Below are 17,805 nucleotides of genomic sequence, written 5' to 3'. Positions count from 1 at the left end.
GTGACAGCCCCTGAACAAGCATGCACATCAGATGTTTCTGACTGAAGTCTGACCGGATTAGCCGCATGAAGCTCTCTCCACGCTACCCCCTGCCTCCTGCCGCATCTAGTAATAACAGAGGGGAGGGCACCCACAGCACCCTGACCTGTGCCCCCCCCCCCCACCTCCTGCTGCATCTAGTAATAACACAGGGGAGGGCACCCACAGCACCCTGACCTGTGCCCCCCCCCCCCCCCCCCCCTCTACTGCTGCACATTGACCCCTGCTCACTGGTCTCCTTGACATACCCTGCAAATTTAGTGATTCTGACATGTATGGGGTGCTTTGCTATTAACCTCCTGAGCTGTATGCCTGACACTGTGTCTGACATACCGCCCGCTAGCCTCAGGAGTCCCCCAGTATAAATCTAATAGATTGAATGCCTGCAAAAGGTTTAGCTAGCACTAGGCTAGCTAGTATAGGTGTCCGGCACCCCCCGATCGCCCCAGCCGCTTATACATTACCCAGCCTGGCTCCAGCCTCCAGCGATCGGCACAGCCTCCCCGCACAGCTCCGGTCTTTAACTATGGGGAGGTTCGTGACTGCGCATGACGTCATATACGATCCTTCCCATAGTGAAGACCAGAGCTGTGCAGGGAGGCTGCGAACCAGGCTGAGTAATGTATAAGCAGCTGGATCGGGGGGGATCGGGAGCGATTGGGGGTGCTGGCCACCTATACTAGCTAGCCTAGTAACGCTAGCTGCGTAACGCTCAGGAGGTTAACCACTAATGTCGGCGACTCTTGACTTCAATGTTAATTGCGAACGCAAACTTTTGGATATAAGAACTCATGGCAAATGCAAACGGAACGACCATTGTTCACCACAAAATGTCCAAGGTGAGCATGTTCATCCGTCACTATTCATCACAAACATGGTTTTCCGATTACAGCCTTTTGTGCAAAACATCATCTCAAGTACCCCCTCCCCCGTCACACATATATCTGTAGGAAGTACTCAATATTTCAGTATATCTGATTTTTAAACATTTTTAAAATACTTATTCAGTCTTATTTCTACCGGGTGCAGCATTATTTTTAATCCATGAATTCACTGTAATAATTTGGCCATGGGAGTCTCAGGTACCGCTAGAGGAGCGCAAACCACACAATGAGAACCTAGGATCTAAAATTTGTATAAGGCTACGTTTCCACTAGTGCCGCGCGCAGCAGCGAGACAGGCGGCGGCACTTTCGGGTCTGCAGGTACGCAGACAGATCCCATAAGCCGTGCCATGCACAACTATGGGATTCGCTGCCTCCCGCACGGAAACAAATGGCAATGTTGGCCGAATCGCTAGGGCAAGCAATTCAGCCGGCGGCGCCATTATTTCTTATGGCAGAGTTTTCCCGCGCGATTTGCCTGCGGGGAAACTCTGCTAATTCATCCCGGTTTCCGTGCTAGTGGAAGCGGTCCTTAGGCTTACCAAGGTGACATGTGACATGAGTTGATGTATGTACAGTGTCTAGCATACAAATAACTATGCTGCCTGAAACAGTTAAAAGACAACTGTAGTGAGAAGAATATGGAGGCTGCCTTATTGATTTCCTTTTAAACAATACCAGTTGCCTTGCAGTCCTGCCGATCTATTTGGCTGCAGTAGTGTCTGAGCAACACCAGAAACAAGCATGCAGCTAATCTTGTCAGATCTGACAATAATGTCAGAAACACCTGATCTGCTGCATACTTGTTCAAAGTCTATGGATAAATGTGTTAGAGTCAGAGGATCTGCAGGACAGCCAGGCAACTGGCATTAATTAAAAGGAAATAAATATGGCAGCCTCCATATAACTCTTATTTCATTGTCCTTTAAAAAGTCAGGTATGCAGGTACCAGTTTCTTTTCAGTCAGGGGACCCATTCAAACTATAGCGTAATGATCTCTAATAAGTAATTACAGCCATAAAACTCTTTCCTGGCAGAGAACAGCTTCTGAGTGCAGGGGATAGATTAAAGAAGGTCAATAGTTCACATGTTTTAGCTGCTGGGACACTGAAAGTTTGTATCATACGAGACATTAAACAATGAAACATTTTTTTAAACTGATACACTGAAAAAAAAACTGGAATTCTAAAAAAAAATCCTTTTTCGGAGTAGGAGAATAGATACAATTGTTTATCTCATCAGTTAATTTTTACCTGGCGTCTCCTTTAAGTTGCGGGAAGATTAGATACATTAGTCCGGGGGGGGCAGCGGCTGCCAGATCACAGGAGTTAGTTAGTAGGTGATGATTGGTTTGGATAGAGGGAGAGATTAGCTGCGGTAATGTTAGGTGTCAGTGTGTCGGAGGAGCTTCCTGCCTTTTTGTGAAGTGTAACATTGTGTCTGTGTGTGGCGCAGCATGTATGGCTGCATTATGTTTATGCCACATGATACGGGGCCTGGGATGGATGCTATGAGCAGGTTAGGCACACCACTTATTAACAACAAAGGACCTTTTCACACTCAATGTGGATTTTGTCTCAGCATGTAGGCAATGGGTGGTATGTCCTCAATTAGAATTCAGACGGATGGCTTTTCTGCAAAGGCCACAAAGGCAGGGGCCTAGGGCAGCTGCTACCCAAAGGGATGGCTGAACATGGAAAAGGGGGGTTACTAGAAATGGAAAAGTGGGATGCTTGCGGAATAGCAAATCAGGAGCAACATCTGGAGATGTGGAGTGGCTGCTTAAAGGGAACCTAAATTGAAAATAATATGGATTTATCTTTTAAAAATAATACCAGTTGCCTGACTCTCCTGCTGATCCCGTGTCTCCAATACTTTTAGCCACAGCCCCTGAACAAGCATGCAGATCAGGTGCTCTGACTGAAGTCAGACTGGATTTGCTGCATGCTTGTTTCAGTTGTGTGATTCAGCCACTACTGCAAGCAAAGAGATCAGCAGGACTGCCAGGCAACTGATATTGTGTAAAAGGAAACATCCATATCCCTTTCACTTAAGCCTGGAAAAAAAAACAGTTTAACTTACCTGGGGCTTCTAGCCGCCGCCTGCAGTCATCCTGTGCCCACGCCGTACTTCTCGGACCCAGTAAGCAATATACCCCCTTTTACATGAGAAATCTTTTCCTTTTCACAAACGGATCATCAGGGGCTCTGTATGGCTGATATTGTGGTGAAACCCCTCCCACAGGAAACAGTGGGGACCATGGTCCTGGCAGTTTCCTGTCTGTGAACCTCGTTGCATTGAGGGAAATAGCAGTTTACAGCTGTTTCCAACTGCCAAAAAAGCAAGCAGCATCTCCTTTCACTGACATCACCTGCCAGCAGTAAAAATGTCGCCATGTGATAAAGGTCAGAATGTAAATCAGGGAGAGGAAAGATTTTACGATGGGCAAACACTGACCAAATCATTTATACATAATTAATGTAAAAATTAAGCATTTTTTTGTATTACATTATTTTCACTGGAGATCCTCTTTAAGTCTGCTTGCCCCCCTTCCCTAGCCTTTCATCCTCTGCCGCAATGCTGCCACTACTTATTCTGAGCATGTGCACTCAACCTCTATGGTTGACCATTGCAAGGCCTGTTCTGAGGGGAACCTGTCCTGTTAAACCACTCTATGATCTTGGCCACTGTACTGCAACTCAGTTTCAGGGTGTTGGAAATCTTCTTATAGGCTCGGACATCTTTCTGAAGAGCAACCATTCTTTTTTCTACGATCCTCAGAGATTTTCTGCCATGAGGTGCCATGTTGAGCTTCCAGTGACCAGTATGAGAGAGTGTTAGAGCGATAACGCCAAACTTACCACACCTGCTCCCCATTCACACCTGAGACCAGGTAGCACTAATGAGTTACATGACCCCAGGAAGGGAAAATATCTAATTGGGCTGAATTTTGACATTGAAACTGGGAGAGAGGAGGCACCCCCCAAAAAACAGTGGATCTCATAGCTATATATAAGGTAATTCGATTTTGGCTTACCTCTACAAAAAAGAGGCACTCCGAGCTGACTGATATCCCATTACAGACACTGTTTGTTATTTGATCTGAGGAAGCGGACTGCGCCCTGCGTAACTCATTATCGTTCAAGTGTTCAATATTTTTTGAAATTGGCATTGACACTTTCTGTACAGGTGGGCCAAAACTTAATTGCCATATATATATATCTATCAATGGGATCCACTGTTTTTTAAGGTGGTTCCTCTCCCAGTTTCATACCCATACAGCCCTCCTGGTCCGTTTCTTTTGGGGGGGTTCTTGGTCTCTTGTTCTTGTTCGTTGAACTTGAACATGTACCCTTTTTCCCTGGAATGGGACTCGTACGATTGGAGAACTGAGAACCCGAGTGGGGACGGGACTTCCTCACCTGCCTTTATACTGGGGTTGCTGGTCTTTCAACCTACCTTTGTGCGTACACTCAATTACCTTGTTTATTCAAGAAACTCCTTCTCGATTTACTACACTGTAATGCTGGGAATATGCATTGAAGTTTTTTGGCAGATAGATGGCTCAATAGATAATTTCCGTCAAGTCCGATCAAATTTCGATCATTTTTCTGACCGATGTTCTCATAGAAGTGAATGGTAATCGATCAGAAAATCGATCGATCGGTCAATAAATCTGCAGAAAAAAATCATTGTGTATTCCCAGCATTAGGGGCTCCTGAAGTCTCTGTGTTTTTCCCCGTCTATACTAGAAGGTCCTTAGATTCCACTGGTTGCCACCCCCCCCTCCCCCCCCAGAATTTTGACATTGTTCACTTAGTGATGTACTCACTTTTGTTGCCCTTGGTTAGACATTAACCTCCCTGGCGGTAGTCCTGAGCTAAGCTCAGGCTAGCCCCCGGGAGCTCTATGCAGAGTATAGCGGGCAGCGGGCTTGTTTACTCACCTCCTGGGGTATCCAGATGTCAATAGCCAGTCTCCTTCCGGTCCTCCGAGGATCTGAAACACTCTGGTGAGATCGCTGTCATCGATCTCACCACAGAGTTACAGCGCCACCCGGAGGATGGAGGTAAAATTGCAGCGCTGGAGCCCAGGGAGATGGGTGAGTGCTGGGGCTGCTGCAGAGATTCTGGCGGCATGATTTTCCCCTGTTTTTAGGGTCTGAAACATTTTAAAAGACCCTGAAATCTGGAAATAATCATACCGCCTGGGGGGTTAATGGCTGTGTGATGAGTTATTTTGATGGGACAGCAAATTTACATTCTTATACAAGCTGTACACTATTTTACATGGTATCAGTGTCATATCTTCAGTGTTGTCCCATAAAAAGATATAGGTAATAAAATATTCACAAAAATGTGAGAGTTGTACTCACTTTTGTGAGATATTGAATTTTAGTTCCAGCACTGTATTGCCCGGAAACTACAGTCTTTCAGATGAAAAGATTTGCAGCAATTCCAGCTAAAATTAACTCACATAAATAATTGAGACTCATCTGCTGAGTTTAAAGGGACTCCGAGCACCTCTCATGGGCATGCCTTTAAGACTCCGACCAGTACTGCAAAGTACTTAAAGATGCATACCTTTCCTCTTTCATTTGATGCATAAATCACCGTTCTGCATCAAATTTTTTCTACATCAAGGTTTTCGTTCGATTTCAATTTAAAAATCACAGCTGCCATCATGGCTATGTTATAACATCCGGGTCACCCCTGTCTTCTCTGTTAGAGAAGTGCATCACTGAATGAAGCAGGAAGAGGAAGTGACACGCATGGCCATTGCAAGAGGCTCCTCCAGAGGGGTCATAGCACGACTTTGTTGGAAGTCGTCTGGCTCAAAAGCATGCCCATGAGAGGTGCTCGGAGTCCCTTTAATGTTGTATCATTGCTCACATGGTAGCTTTAACCTCGTATTTTTACATATGTAAAAAAATTATTATTATTTATATAGCACCGACATCTTCTGCAGCGCTGTACAGAGTCCATAGTCATGTCACTGGCTGTCCCTCAGAGGGGCTCCCAATCTAATCCCTACCGTAGCCATATGTCGATGTATTGTACCGTATTGTGGATGTATGTATCGCAGTCTAGGGCCAATTTAGGGGTAAGCCAGATAACTTATCTGTATGTTTTTGGATGTGAGAGGAAACTGGAGTGCCCGGAGAAAACCCATGCAGACATGGGGCGAACATACAAACTCCTTGCAGATGTTGCCCTGGCTGGAATTCAAATCAGGGACCCAGAGCTGCAAAGCAAGAGCGCTAACCACTACGCCACCGTGCTGCCCACAACAATGATGCTATCGCAACATTATCATATAGTGATCCCACAGGAAAAAAGTAAATTGGTGTGGTTGAAGTATAATGCAAGGTATAGTAAATGAGGCTATGTAGAGTTGGAGTGATTCAGGTACTGTATGTGAACAGGTGGATAAGGATTATGGTACTGCTGAGGGGGGTGGGCTAGATAAGGGTCACTTTATCTATGTAGGGTGGACCGTGGAGGGAGTAAATGGGGAGGGGAGGTGGTATCTGGGATAGAAAGAAATAGGAAGGAGATGGAGGAGGTATGTGAGGAAAGGGGTGACTGGAAATATATATGATGAGGAGGAATATGGGGTGAGTGGGGAAGCTGGTTTCTAGGAAGGGATATATAGTAGGAGACATGTATGAGGTAGGGGATATGTGTATATAGAGAATGGGTTATAGAGGCAGGGAGAAGGGGATATACAGAGCATGGGAGGGAGGGGGGCATGCTGCCAGCATGATGCTGGTCAGTGACTGAGATTTGCTTGCAGTGGGTCCTGCTGGCAGCTAAAGAATTCTGGGTAATTATAGTCACACAAGGTGACAGACACAGATCTCCTTGAGGAGGGGGTTCTCATCTGGGGGCTCAGGAGACACTTTCCCACAATACATTGCTGGAGGAAAAGAGGAAGAGGGTGGGCAGGTCATGTGGCTTCTCTCTGTCAAAATCATGTGACTTGCTGTCAGCATCTGTCACATGACATGTCCAGTCTCCTCTACTGACCCAGAGCTGCCTGCACCGGCATACGAGAGGTGAGCCGACCCATTCACGTCTCCTCCACTGCTGGAGAGCGCGGCCGTCATTCATCATTAACTCCTCCTCTGCTGGAGAGAATCATTCATTATTAACCCCTCCTCCGCTGGCAAGCATTCATTCCTCATTAACCCCTTCTCCGCTGGAATCCATCATTCAGCATTAACCTTTTCTCTGCTGGAGAGAATAATTCATTATTAACCCTTTCTGTGCTGGAATTCATCATTAACCCCTCCTCTGCTGGAATCCATAATTTATTATTATTAACCCCTCCTCTGCTGGAGACCATCATTCATCATTAACCCCTCCTCTGCTGGAGAGCATTCATTCATCATTAACCCTTCCTCTGCTGGAACCCTTCATTCATCATTAACTCCTTCTCTGCTGGAGAACATAATTTCATCATTAACCCCTCCGCTGCTGGGGACCATCATTAACCCCTCCTGTGCTGGAGATCACCATTCAACATTAACCCCTTCTCTGCTGGAATTCATCATTAACCCCTCCTCTGCTGGGACACATTAATAATTTTAACCCCTCCTCTGCTGGAGAACTTTATTCACAATTAACCCCTTCTCTGCTGGAGACCATCATTATTAACCCCTCTTCTGCTATATAGACCATCATTCATCATTAACCTCTCCTCTGCTGGAATACATCATCCCTTATTTATTATTTTACTTTTAGTATTTATATAGCGCTGAGTCTGACATCTTCCGCTTCTCCTTCTCCGCTGGAATCCATCATTCAGCATTAACCTTTTCTCTGCTGGAGAGAATAATTCATTATTAACCCTTTCTGTGCTGGAATTCATCATTAACCCCTCCTCTGCTGGAATCCATAATTTATTATTATTAACCCCTCCTCTGCTGGAGACCATCATTCATCATTAACCCCTCCTCTGCTGGAGAGCATTCATTCATCATTAACCCTTCCTCTGCTGGAACCCTTCATTCATCATTAACTCCTTCTCTGCTGGAGAACATAATTTCATCATTAACCCCTCCGCTGCTGGGGACCATCATTAACCCCTCCTGTGCTGGAGATCACCATTCAACATTAACCCCTTCTCTGCTGGAATTCATCATTAACCCCTCCTCTGCTGGGACACATTAATAATTTTAACCCCTCCTCTGCTGGAGAACTTTATTCACAATTAACCCCTTCTCTGCTGGAGACCATCATTATTAACCCCTCTTCTGCTATATAGACCATCATTCATCATTAACCTCTCCTCTGCTGGAATACATCATCCCTTATTTATTATTTTACTTTTAGTATTTATATAGCGCTGAGTCTGACATCTTCCGCAGCGCTGTGCAGAGTACGTAGTCTTATCACTCACTTTGCCTCAGAGGGGCTCACAATCTAATCCTCCCATAGTTATAATATATCCATCCTAGTCTAGGGCCAATTTAGGGGGAAGCCAATTTACTTATCTGTATACTTTTGGGGTGTGGGAGGAAACCAGAGTTCCCGAACCGGGGACCCAGCACTGCAAGGCAAGAGTGCTATCCACTACACCACTGTGCCCCACCCCCTTATTAGCCCCTCCACTGTTGGAGTTCTTCGCTAGTAACCCCTCGTGTGCTGATTGTACCTCAAATGGTTCCTGATTATCCCATCTAATAGCCTTAAGGGGCCCATACACTGGTTGATTTCTTCCATCGATATACGGCTGCTTTGATCGAATCGCTAGAAATCAATGCAGCAGGAAGCATGACCAGGGCCAGATTACTGACCAGGCAACAAAAGCAGTTGCTTGGGGCCCCATTCAGAGTCAAAGGGGCCCCATCAGCACATAAACCAGCCCTCCCCATCCTGTCAGCGGTGGCTGGATGGTATAATGGTTAAAGGGACTCTGAGCAGCGTAGTAACTATGGAAAGATGAATATCATTTTAAAGCTCTCTTTCTCCTCTTTCCAATGATATATAAACGGCCGCCCTATGACTTTTAGTTTTCGCTATTTTCGCGATCGAAATTGCGGCCACAGGACGACTTCTCCAAAGTCGGCAGCTCGATTTAGCACAATGCAATGAAATATAAGGAACCCAGGGGGATATAATTACAAACATCATGCTGGTAGGTGTGAGGATGTAATTCATTAGTTGTGGGTATGCATAAAGGCATACCCACAGGCCCTGCTCGGAGTCCCTTTATAGGCTCTGCCTCTGACACAGGAGACTAGGGTTTGAATCTCGGCTCTGCCTGTTCAGTAAGCCAGCACCTATTCAGTAGGAGACCTTAGGCAAGTCTCTCTAACACTGCTACTGCCTATAGGGCGCGTCCTAGTGGCTGCAGCTCTGGCGCTTTGAGTCCGCCAGGAGAAAAGCGCGAAATAAATGTTATTTGTCTTGTCTTGTCAAATGATGTCGTGCGCTGCTGATTGTCTTCAGAGCCAGGCTCTCCTCCTAGGTCCCCCTCCTGCTACTGTGCGCTCTGCCGCTGCCCACTCCTCCCTACCTCCCTCCCTTCCCACAGAGAACCACAGCTGCAGCAAGAATGATAGCAGCAGATGGCAAACGCTCACTCACCTATCCATGATCCAAGCGATAGAGATCCCGTCATCTGAAACCCATCTGTCTCTTCTACAGTGCAGCCACTCGCTCTGAACTTCCTAATTCTCAGATCAGACAGGAAGTAGGAAGTAGTAATAGTAGTAGTAACAGAGCGGCAGCACTCTAGAGGAGACAGATGGGCTCCGGATGACGGGGCCTCTATTGCTTGGATCGCAATAGGTGAATGTGAGTCATCTGGTGCTGTCATTCTCCCCCGCTGCGGCTGCCTTCTCTGCTGGACTATCGTATTCACTGGGATGGAGGCTGCATGGTGGCTGTCTAGTTTGGGAGGAAATCGGTTGTTCGGTGGTGGAAGTGGTTATGTAATTCTATCTGGGAGGGCGGCTTCCGGGTTGGCGGTGTCCAGAGCTTTCTGCTATTGCCAGGCTGGAGATGCAGGGAGAAAGTGCTGCTGCTGTGATATCTGGCGCCCTCTTCACAGGGGTGCCCCAGCCCCTGAGTGCAAATGTCCCAGCCATTCATCTCTTACTCTGGATTTTGCCGCTGCTATTCCCTGCATTGTGCACCCACAGAGGAAAGCGGGCTGTTGCCCATAGCAACCAGTAGCTCGGCTGCCCGGTGTGTGCGGCATGTTGCTGTGCAGCTGCATCTTCTGATTCTATTACGACATGATGGGGGGGCCCAAATTAGTTACTTTGCTTAGGGCCCCATTTAGCCTTAATCCGGCTCTGAGCATGACCGATCGATTTCCGACCGGTTTTGAACTATTTCCTCAATCGGTCTGTACAGATCGCTGGGCCATAGCGTTGCATTGGATCGAATGGTGCAGCACTGCATTTCGATCGATTTTCAATAGATTTAATTCTGAAATCTATTGGAAATCTGTTCCTAGTGTGTGGCACACTCCAGATAGATTCCTGTCAGATACGACGTGAGAGGCATCTGACAGAAATTTATCTGATGGTTGAAACTGCTGCAAATCTATAAGTGTGTGGGTACCTTTAGGAACATACAGCAGAACTTGCGGAGAAACTTGATCAGTTTGATTACTTGATGTATTGCTTTGCTGTGATGTGTCCCTTAACATGCACATGAAAAACAAAAGTTTGTGACCGACACATCAAAGCCTAACAAATCTCTCAGCAGTTTACTCTGATCACATAATTCTCTCTAAATTGTGCTACACAAAACTTTACACAGGTTTTACGCTTCTCTACAGTGCCACCTAGAGGGGGACACAGGAGTGCACTATTTGGTGCCTGCTTGCAGGTGCCGCTGGTCTAACCTACAGTAGAAGCTACTGTGTTTAGTGGCGTAGCTAAGAAGCTGTGGGCCCCGATGCAAGTTTTACGTGGGGCCCCCAAAGCAATCTATACATAACAACTGATATGGCGCACCAAAACCTGCCTAGCACAACCACAGTGTCAGAGGTGCAAGAAGGGGATGGGGAGCAGTGTGTTAATGGTTACTACTATTCAAAGTATCTATAGAAGTGATCATTACCAGCACAGAGCCAATAGAGAGCTAATACTGCAGTTGAGGGAGAGCCCTATGGGGCCCCTCTGGCCCAAGGGCCCCGATGCGGTCGCTACCTCTGCACCCCCTATTGCTACGCCCCTGACTGTGTTGTACAGTGTTAGCCATCAGTAAAAGCAAGAAGTTTTGAATCATACAGGAATCAGTCTGATGAAGGCTTCATAGCCAAAAAGTACTGCTTTTCTTCTAAGTTAGCCAATAAATGGTATCATCCTCATTCAAAACTTCTTGCTGTTTGGGCCAATAACAAATTTAAGTCTGCTTTCACAGTAGGACGTTACAGGCGCACGTTAGAGCAGCCTGTAACGCAGCCCACCGCACAGCAATGAAAAATCAATGGGCTGTTCACAGTGCCCACATTGCGATACCTAGTAACGCTGCGCCATAAGTCAACGTACTGCATGCAGTACTTTGTAAGCGGCAGAGCCGTGTTAGACTGTGCGCACATGCTCAGTCATATTGGGGAGGAGGGGAGAGCGGCCGGGCACATGGCTAATTAATATTCACTGCACTCAGTGACGTGCAGTGTTTACTTCTTGGAACGGCCGCTCTGTGCGGGCGATTGGCCGGCGGGACCACGTGATGCCGCATGCGTCCAAGAGTACGCATCATGGCATCACGGACGCCAGAGTGAGCTGCACAACGCGGCTCACTCTGACGTCCAAAGCAGGGAGCACCAGGCGTTGTGTTAGGGGCACGTTATGCGACCATAACGTCCCCTATAACGCAACGTCCTGGTGTGAAACCAGCCTAAAGGTACACACTATTATTATAATTATTTATTGTATTTATAATGCCCCAACATATTACGCAGCGCTGGACAATAGATACAATGATACAAGGATGACAGACGTAACAAATTTATACAATATAAGACAAAGCTATACAAGGCAAATAGTACAAGACATGATCATGTGATTTGGGCTGGTTAGGTAGGCCCAGTAATACAAGTATGAGGCGGTCATAGGGAAGGAGCACACGATCATGTAGAATACACTAGAGAAGGGAGGAACCGGCCAAAGGCTTAAGGGTGCGTTTCCACTAACGCGAATTCGCATGTGTTCCCCGCATGCAAATTCGCATAACCAATAAAAGTGAATGAGCCTGTGTCCACTTGTCAGGAAAACGGAGCGTTTTCTTGTGCAGGAAAAATCTGCTCAGCAGAGCCATCCGAATTCGGACACCGCACACACGCATGCGATTCGCATACAATGTATTTAATAGGGAATTCGCATGGTGTTTTTTCATGCGAATTTTCATGCGAATTCGCATACGATTTCGCATGGAATCAATGAAAAAGCACACAGGCACTGACATGGTTAAATTCGCACACAGCGTCATCCATGCGAAATCGTATGCGAATTCGCGGTAAAATTCGCATACAACCGCATGCGATTTCGGTCCTGCATGCGAATTCGTCCGCAGAGAATCTGCGGCGATTTCCCACCGCACTAGTGGAAACGCACCCTAAATCTAAGGGGAGGTGAGGTGAACACACTTGGTAGGGCTGTAGAATCAGGGCCGGTTCTCTCATGAAGCAAGGTGAAACATTTGCATCAGGTGGCAGAGATTACAGGGGCAGCATTTTTGTACTGTGTGTTTACACGAACAGCATGCAGTCAGACTAGGAAAAGAACGAGACTAACAGCCAACCAGTGTGCTATTGTGTTGCGCTGCAGCATGTCATGTGAGAACATTAATTGATGCAGAGTAAATTGCCGGTTGCTGTGCGATCATTCCAAATTGGGTGGGGGTGAGGAGAATGGATCCTCACAAGTTTGCCTCAGGGCTGGAACCCACTAGAGCAGTGATGGCTAACCTTGGCACTCCAGCTGTGACAAAACTACACATCCCATCATGCCTCTGCCTCCCCGAATTATGCTTAGATTTGTCAGAGTATTGCAATGCCTCATGGGACTCGTAGTTCCATCACAGCTGGAGTGCCAAGGTTAGCCATCACTGCACTAGAGTGATTTTTTGAGCGTTTAGGGAGCATGAGAAATCGCTAGCGATTTCCCTAAACGTTCTGCCAATGTAAATGGATGGTGCAAATTCCACAGAAGCGATTGAGATTAGCAAAATCACAAACGCAGGACATGCAGCATTTTGTTAGCGTTAGCGCTTTAATATAAAGTATATAAACGCTGGCGTAATCGCTCATCAAAACTTGCACGGAGCGATTTTGCTAGCGTTTTGAAGTTAATGTACACTGTAACAAAATTAAAATTAATAGAACGGACCAATCAGACGCTAATAAAACACTAATCGCTACACAACCGCTGGCAAATTGATACACTTTTTAAAATCGCTCCCTAAAACGCTCAAGGAATCGCTTACAAACTGCTCATACGAAACGCTAGCGATTGCGATTAGCGATAGCATTTTGTAGTGGGTTCCAGGCCTCAGGGCTCGTTTCCACTAGTGCAGTGCGGAATCGCCTGCATTCCACCGCGGACGAAATCGCATGCGCGTGCGATTCCGCATGCGTTTTTGCCACGATTTCGCATGCGATTCCGCATAGGTAAGGTATATGCGAATTTAACCATGTCACTGCCTGTGTAAATTAACATTAATACCTATGCGAAATCGCATGCGATTTCGCGGCAAAAAACGCATGGTCACCCCGCATGCGATTTCCCTATTAGATACATTAGCGGCGATTCGCGCACATTCCTTCTGCACGCGAAATCTGACGGCTCTGCCGTGCAGATTTCTGCCGCACCAAAAAACGCTCCCGCAGCCGCACAAGTGGAAACGGCCCCATCCACTTACATTGCCTATGCGAATCCGCGTGCAGTGCCCGCATGCGGATTCGCTATAGTGGAAACGGGCCCTGAGACAGTAAAAACGCTAGAACTGGCCCTGTGTCAAATAAGTATTCAATAGAGAGTTAATGTGTGGTAGGGGGTGGGTAGGCCATCTTGAAGGGGTGGACTTTGAGGGCTCGCATGAATGTGTTAAAAGAGGGGGCACTGCGATCCGATTGTAAAATAATCTCAATAAAATGTAAAATAATATAAAATATAACAAATATATACAAATATCTCATAAAATAAAATGTAAAATAATAAAAATGAATGCAGCAACTGTGGAAGGGGCCTTTAAATAATTATTTTGATTCAATGCAATCAAAAATATCTGGCTCTTTCATTCAATAAAAAGATAACATTTGAAAAATAATCATAATTAATGTGTTACACAAATATATGCATTAATATTAGGTATCATTTATTATTAATAGTCTATGCGGCTGTAGGTGGATAACAGAATTAAAATCAGAATTTAGTATTCATCTTGGTGAGAAGAAAAGGCACTTAGAGGACTCTGAGAAGCTGAGCTGTAGGCAGAGGCATGCTGCGCGCTCCACAGACAGAAACGTGACACTTTTACCTGGTTGTTGAGGAAACACATTGTTTAGTGCTCAACACATTTCTTACACTAGCTCCAGGTTGTTTACTAGGAGGCAGGTTTTTATGCTTACTTTTATTTATTTTTGGAAGGGCGATGCCTCATTTCTGTAGTATTTATATCTGCTATCTGATTTTCTGGACTACATGTCATTTTTTGGGGGGGGGGAGTTCGAGTCTGACCACTTCTCCTGCTCTAGATGGACTAGTTGCCTACATGGATAAAAGGAATTATCTGCTCCTGTCTACCCAGCGGTTGCCTTTGGTGTAGCCAACTCTTGTGAGTATTCATCATCACCACTCACATGTTATTGGCCCATATGCAATTAGCTTTATCTCCTGAGTCTTCGCCTAGGTGATATTTTTAAACTTGTCTGTAAAATGCATTTTGAGCCACCAAAAAGCAAGAAAATACTACAAATAATTTTGATAGTACTTTTTCACCTACTTTTTGGTACTTTTTCAAATGCTGGAAAATTATTTTACCTCCATAGAGGTAATCACAAGTTCAGCTCGGGGTGGAAAAAACACACCAGGAGCGGTATCCCCGAGCTGGGAGGTCTGTGCAGAGCATTGCGAGCGATTTAACTCACCTCCCGGGGGATCCCGATGTTGGCCGCGAGGCTCTGCTTCCCCCTGGTGAGATCGCTGTCTGTCGTCATGACGACAGCCAGCAATCTCACTATAGGGTTACAGCGCCACCCGGAGGACGAAGGGAAAACTGCAGCGCTGGATCCCAAGGAGGTGAGTCTGTGCTGAGCTGCTGCAGATCTCCCTAGTAGCATTATTTCCAGGTTTTAGGATCTGAAAGGGTGCAAAAAAAATTGTACTGCTTTTAGAGCCTAAAATCTGGAAATAATCATACCGCCAAGGGGGTTAAATAGAAGCTGAGAAATGGTCTCCTTGGAGAAAACCCAGGAGAAAAAGTTAATTGTATACGGGCCATTAACCTTTATTCAACTCACATTGGGCCATATGCAATTCATGTTATTCTTCTTGGTGATATCTTTACTCACCAGCAAGCAAGCAAATATTAAGAATAATTTTGACAGTACTTTTTTACCTACATTTTCATATTTATTTATTTTTCATTTCAGAGTGCTAACAGAAGAGGAAAAATGATCTCCTAGGAGAAAACTTTGGAGAAAAAGGTGAATTCCATATGGCCCATTGTCTTCTAAGTTTTCTCCTAGGAGATAATTTTTTCATCTTCTATTAAAAATCATTTTTCAGCTCTCTGCAAATGAAAATCTGACTTGCTGGTGGTTGAACCTCCCTGGCGGTAAGCCTGAGCTATGCCGGGGTGCTTTATGCAGTGTATAGTATTTTTACTCACCTCCGGGAGGATCCAGAGGAATCACTCTGGTGAGATCGTCGTCACGTCAGTGATCTCACTACAGAGATACAGCGCCACCCAGAGGACGGAGGTAAAACTGCATCCCTGGAGCACAGGGAGGTGAGTGAGTGCTGGGGCTGCTGCAGGCATTCTGGCGATAAGATTTTTTCCTGATTTTACGGTCTGAAACGTGATGAAAAGACCCTAAAATCTGCAAATAATCATACCGCCAGGGAGCTTAAATGGCATTTTATTGATTAGATGTGAAAATATCAGCTAGGAGAAAACTTAGGAGAAAAAGGGAAATTAATAAGGAAACAGGGGCGTAACTAAAACCCACCGGGCCCCCCTGCAGAAATTTTAAGCGGGCCCCCCACCCCCGGACCTGCTCAGGGCCGTTTTGGAAGGCTGGAGGGGTCACAGCATGAAGGGGAAGCCATGGCCACACTCGGCGGGGAGGGGGGATGGTCCCACCCTCCCTCACCTCGGGCTCTCCTCTCTGGCTCCCCTTCTGCTTCAATAACCACATGTGTGCAGCGGCGGGCAGCAGCAGCTACATACCTTCCGTGCGCTCCAGCGCGGACGCTTCCCTCTCTAGTGTCTGACGCGACTTCCTGTTTATACAGCCCGCCGCTGCACACATGTGGGTATTGAAGCAGAAGGGGAGCGCAGAGGGGAGAGCCCGAGGTGAGGGAGGGTGGGACCGCCCCCCCCCCCCCCCTCCCCGCCGAGTGTGGCCATGGCTTCCCCTTCATGCTGTGAGGCCCCCCCCCCCCCCCGCGGGCGCATGGGCTGTAGGCCAATAGTTACGCCCATGCTTGGAAATATTTTTTCATCTTCTATTTAGAATAACTTTTAATTTGAAAAAATACCAAAAGTAAGTGGAAAAGTTCTATCAAAACTATTTGAAGTATTTTCTTGCCTGCTGCACATGACGTCTGTGAGCCCCGTTTTTTGTACCAGCAGTCTCTGGTCATTAAGGGGCCAGACACTGGTGGTGCTCAAGTGATTAAGAAATCAAATTTACAGATTTGGCCCCGCTCCCTTTTTGTTCTCGGCATCCAAAAAGATGCTGTTAAAGGGGACCTGAACTCACAACTTCCTCTCTGCTCTAAAAGATACGCAACAGCATAATAACCTTTAAACAAAAAAACATTTCTTTAATGCAGCTGATACAAATCCTACAATAAATCTGCACAGTTTCTACTTCCTGATTCATGGAAGCAGATATATTGTTAACATCCTGTGCTTTCAAATGGGCTTATCTGCCATCTCTGCCATGGCAGTCATGTGACACAGGGGAGAGATCAAATTACAACTTGTGATTAGACACAGATGAGGGGGAATTAGACAGGCTAAACTCTCTAAATACATACAGGGTGCATTTCTCTCTGTTTTCCTTCTGTCCTGTGCAGGAGTTCAGGTGCACTTTAACCTCCTGGGGGATACAATTATATCGCCCAGGAGGTGGCGCAGCACTATTTTTTAAAATGTTTTATTTTTTAAATCATGTAGCGAGCTCAGGGCTCGCTACATGATAGCCGCTGTGCAGCGGCATCCCCCCACCCCCTCCGATTGCCTCTGGCAATCAAAGCAAACAGGAAATCCCGTTGGGAATGGGATTTCCTGTTTGGCTTCCCCCGTCGCCATGGCGACGATCGGGATGACGTCATCGACGTCAATGACGTCGTGACGTCAGAGGGAGTCCCGATCCACCCCTCAGCGCTGCCTGGCACTGATTGGCCAGGCTGCGCACTGGGTCTTGGGGGGGGGGAGCGGCGCGGCACAGCGGGTAGCGGCGAATCAGCGCGGAGCGGCGGCGATCGGTATATACACGCAGCTAGCAAAGTGCTAGCTGCGTGCAACGAAAAAAATTATGCAAATCGGCCCACCAGGGCCTGAGAAATCCTCTGTGGCGGCTTACCCCGAGCTCAGCTCGGGATTATCCCCCAGAGGGCTAAAGAGATACTCCGACCAAGAATTTAACTTTATGCCAATCAGTAGCTGATACCCCCTTTTACATGA

General features: G+C 46.5%; 1 protein-coding gene across 2 annotated transcripts in view; it reads left to right on the top strand.

Moving 5' to 3' along the window:
• SLC4A2 (solute carrier family 4 member 2) overlaps positions 1–17,805 on the top strand; it is a 134,556-nt gene that overhangs the window by 8,702 nt on the left and 108,049 nt on the right. Inside the window, exon 1 of one of the 2 annotated variants that reach the window (XM_068235250.1) lies at positions 6,915–6,980. The exons of the other annotated variant lie outside the window; for it this stretch is intronic. The gene's annotated coding sequence lies outside the window, so the exon portion shown is untranslated. Of the gene's footprint in view, positions 1–6,914; positions 6,981–17,805 lie in introns of those variants that run through there. 2 annotated transcript variants of the gene reach the window in all.

The sequence above is a fragment of the Hyperolius riggenbachi genome, chromosome 5, assembly GCF_040937935.1.
Source record: "Hyperolius riggenbachi isolate aHypRig1 chromosome 5, aHypRig1.pri, whole genome shotgun sequence".
Classification (NCBI taxonomy): domain Eukaryota; kingdom Metazoa; phylum Chordata; class Amphibia; order Anura; family Hyperoliidae; genus Hyperolius; species Hyperolius riggenbachi.
Note: the sequence above shows the minus strand (reverse complement) of the source record. Positions and strands in the feature narration are given on the sequence as shown.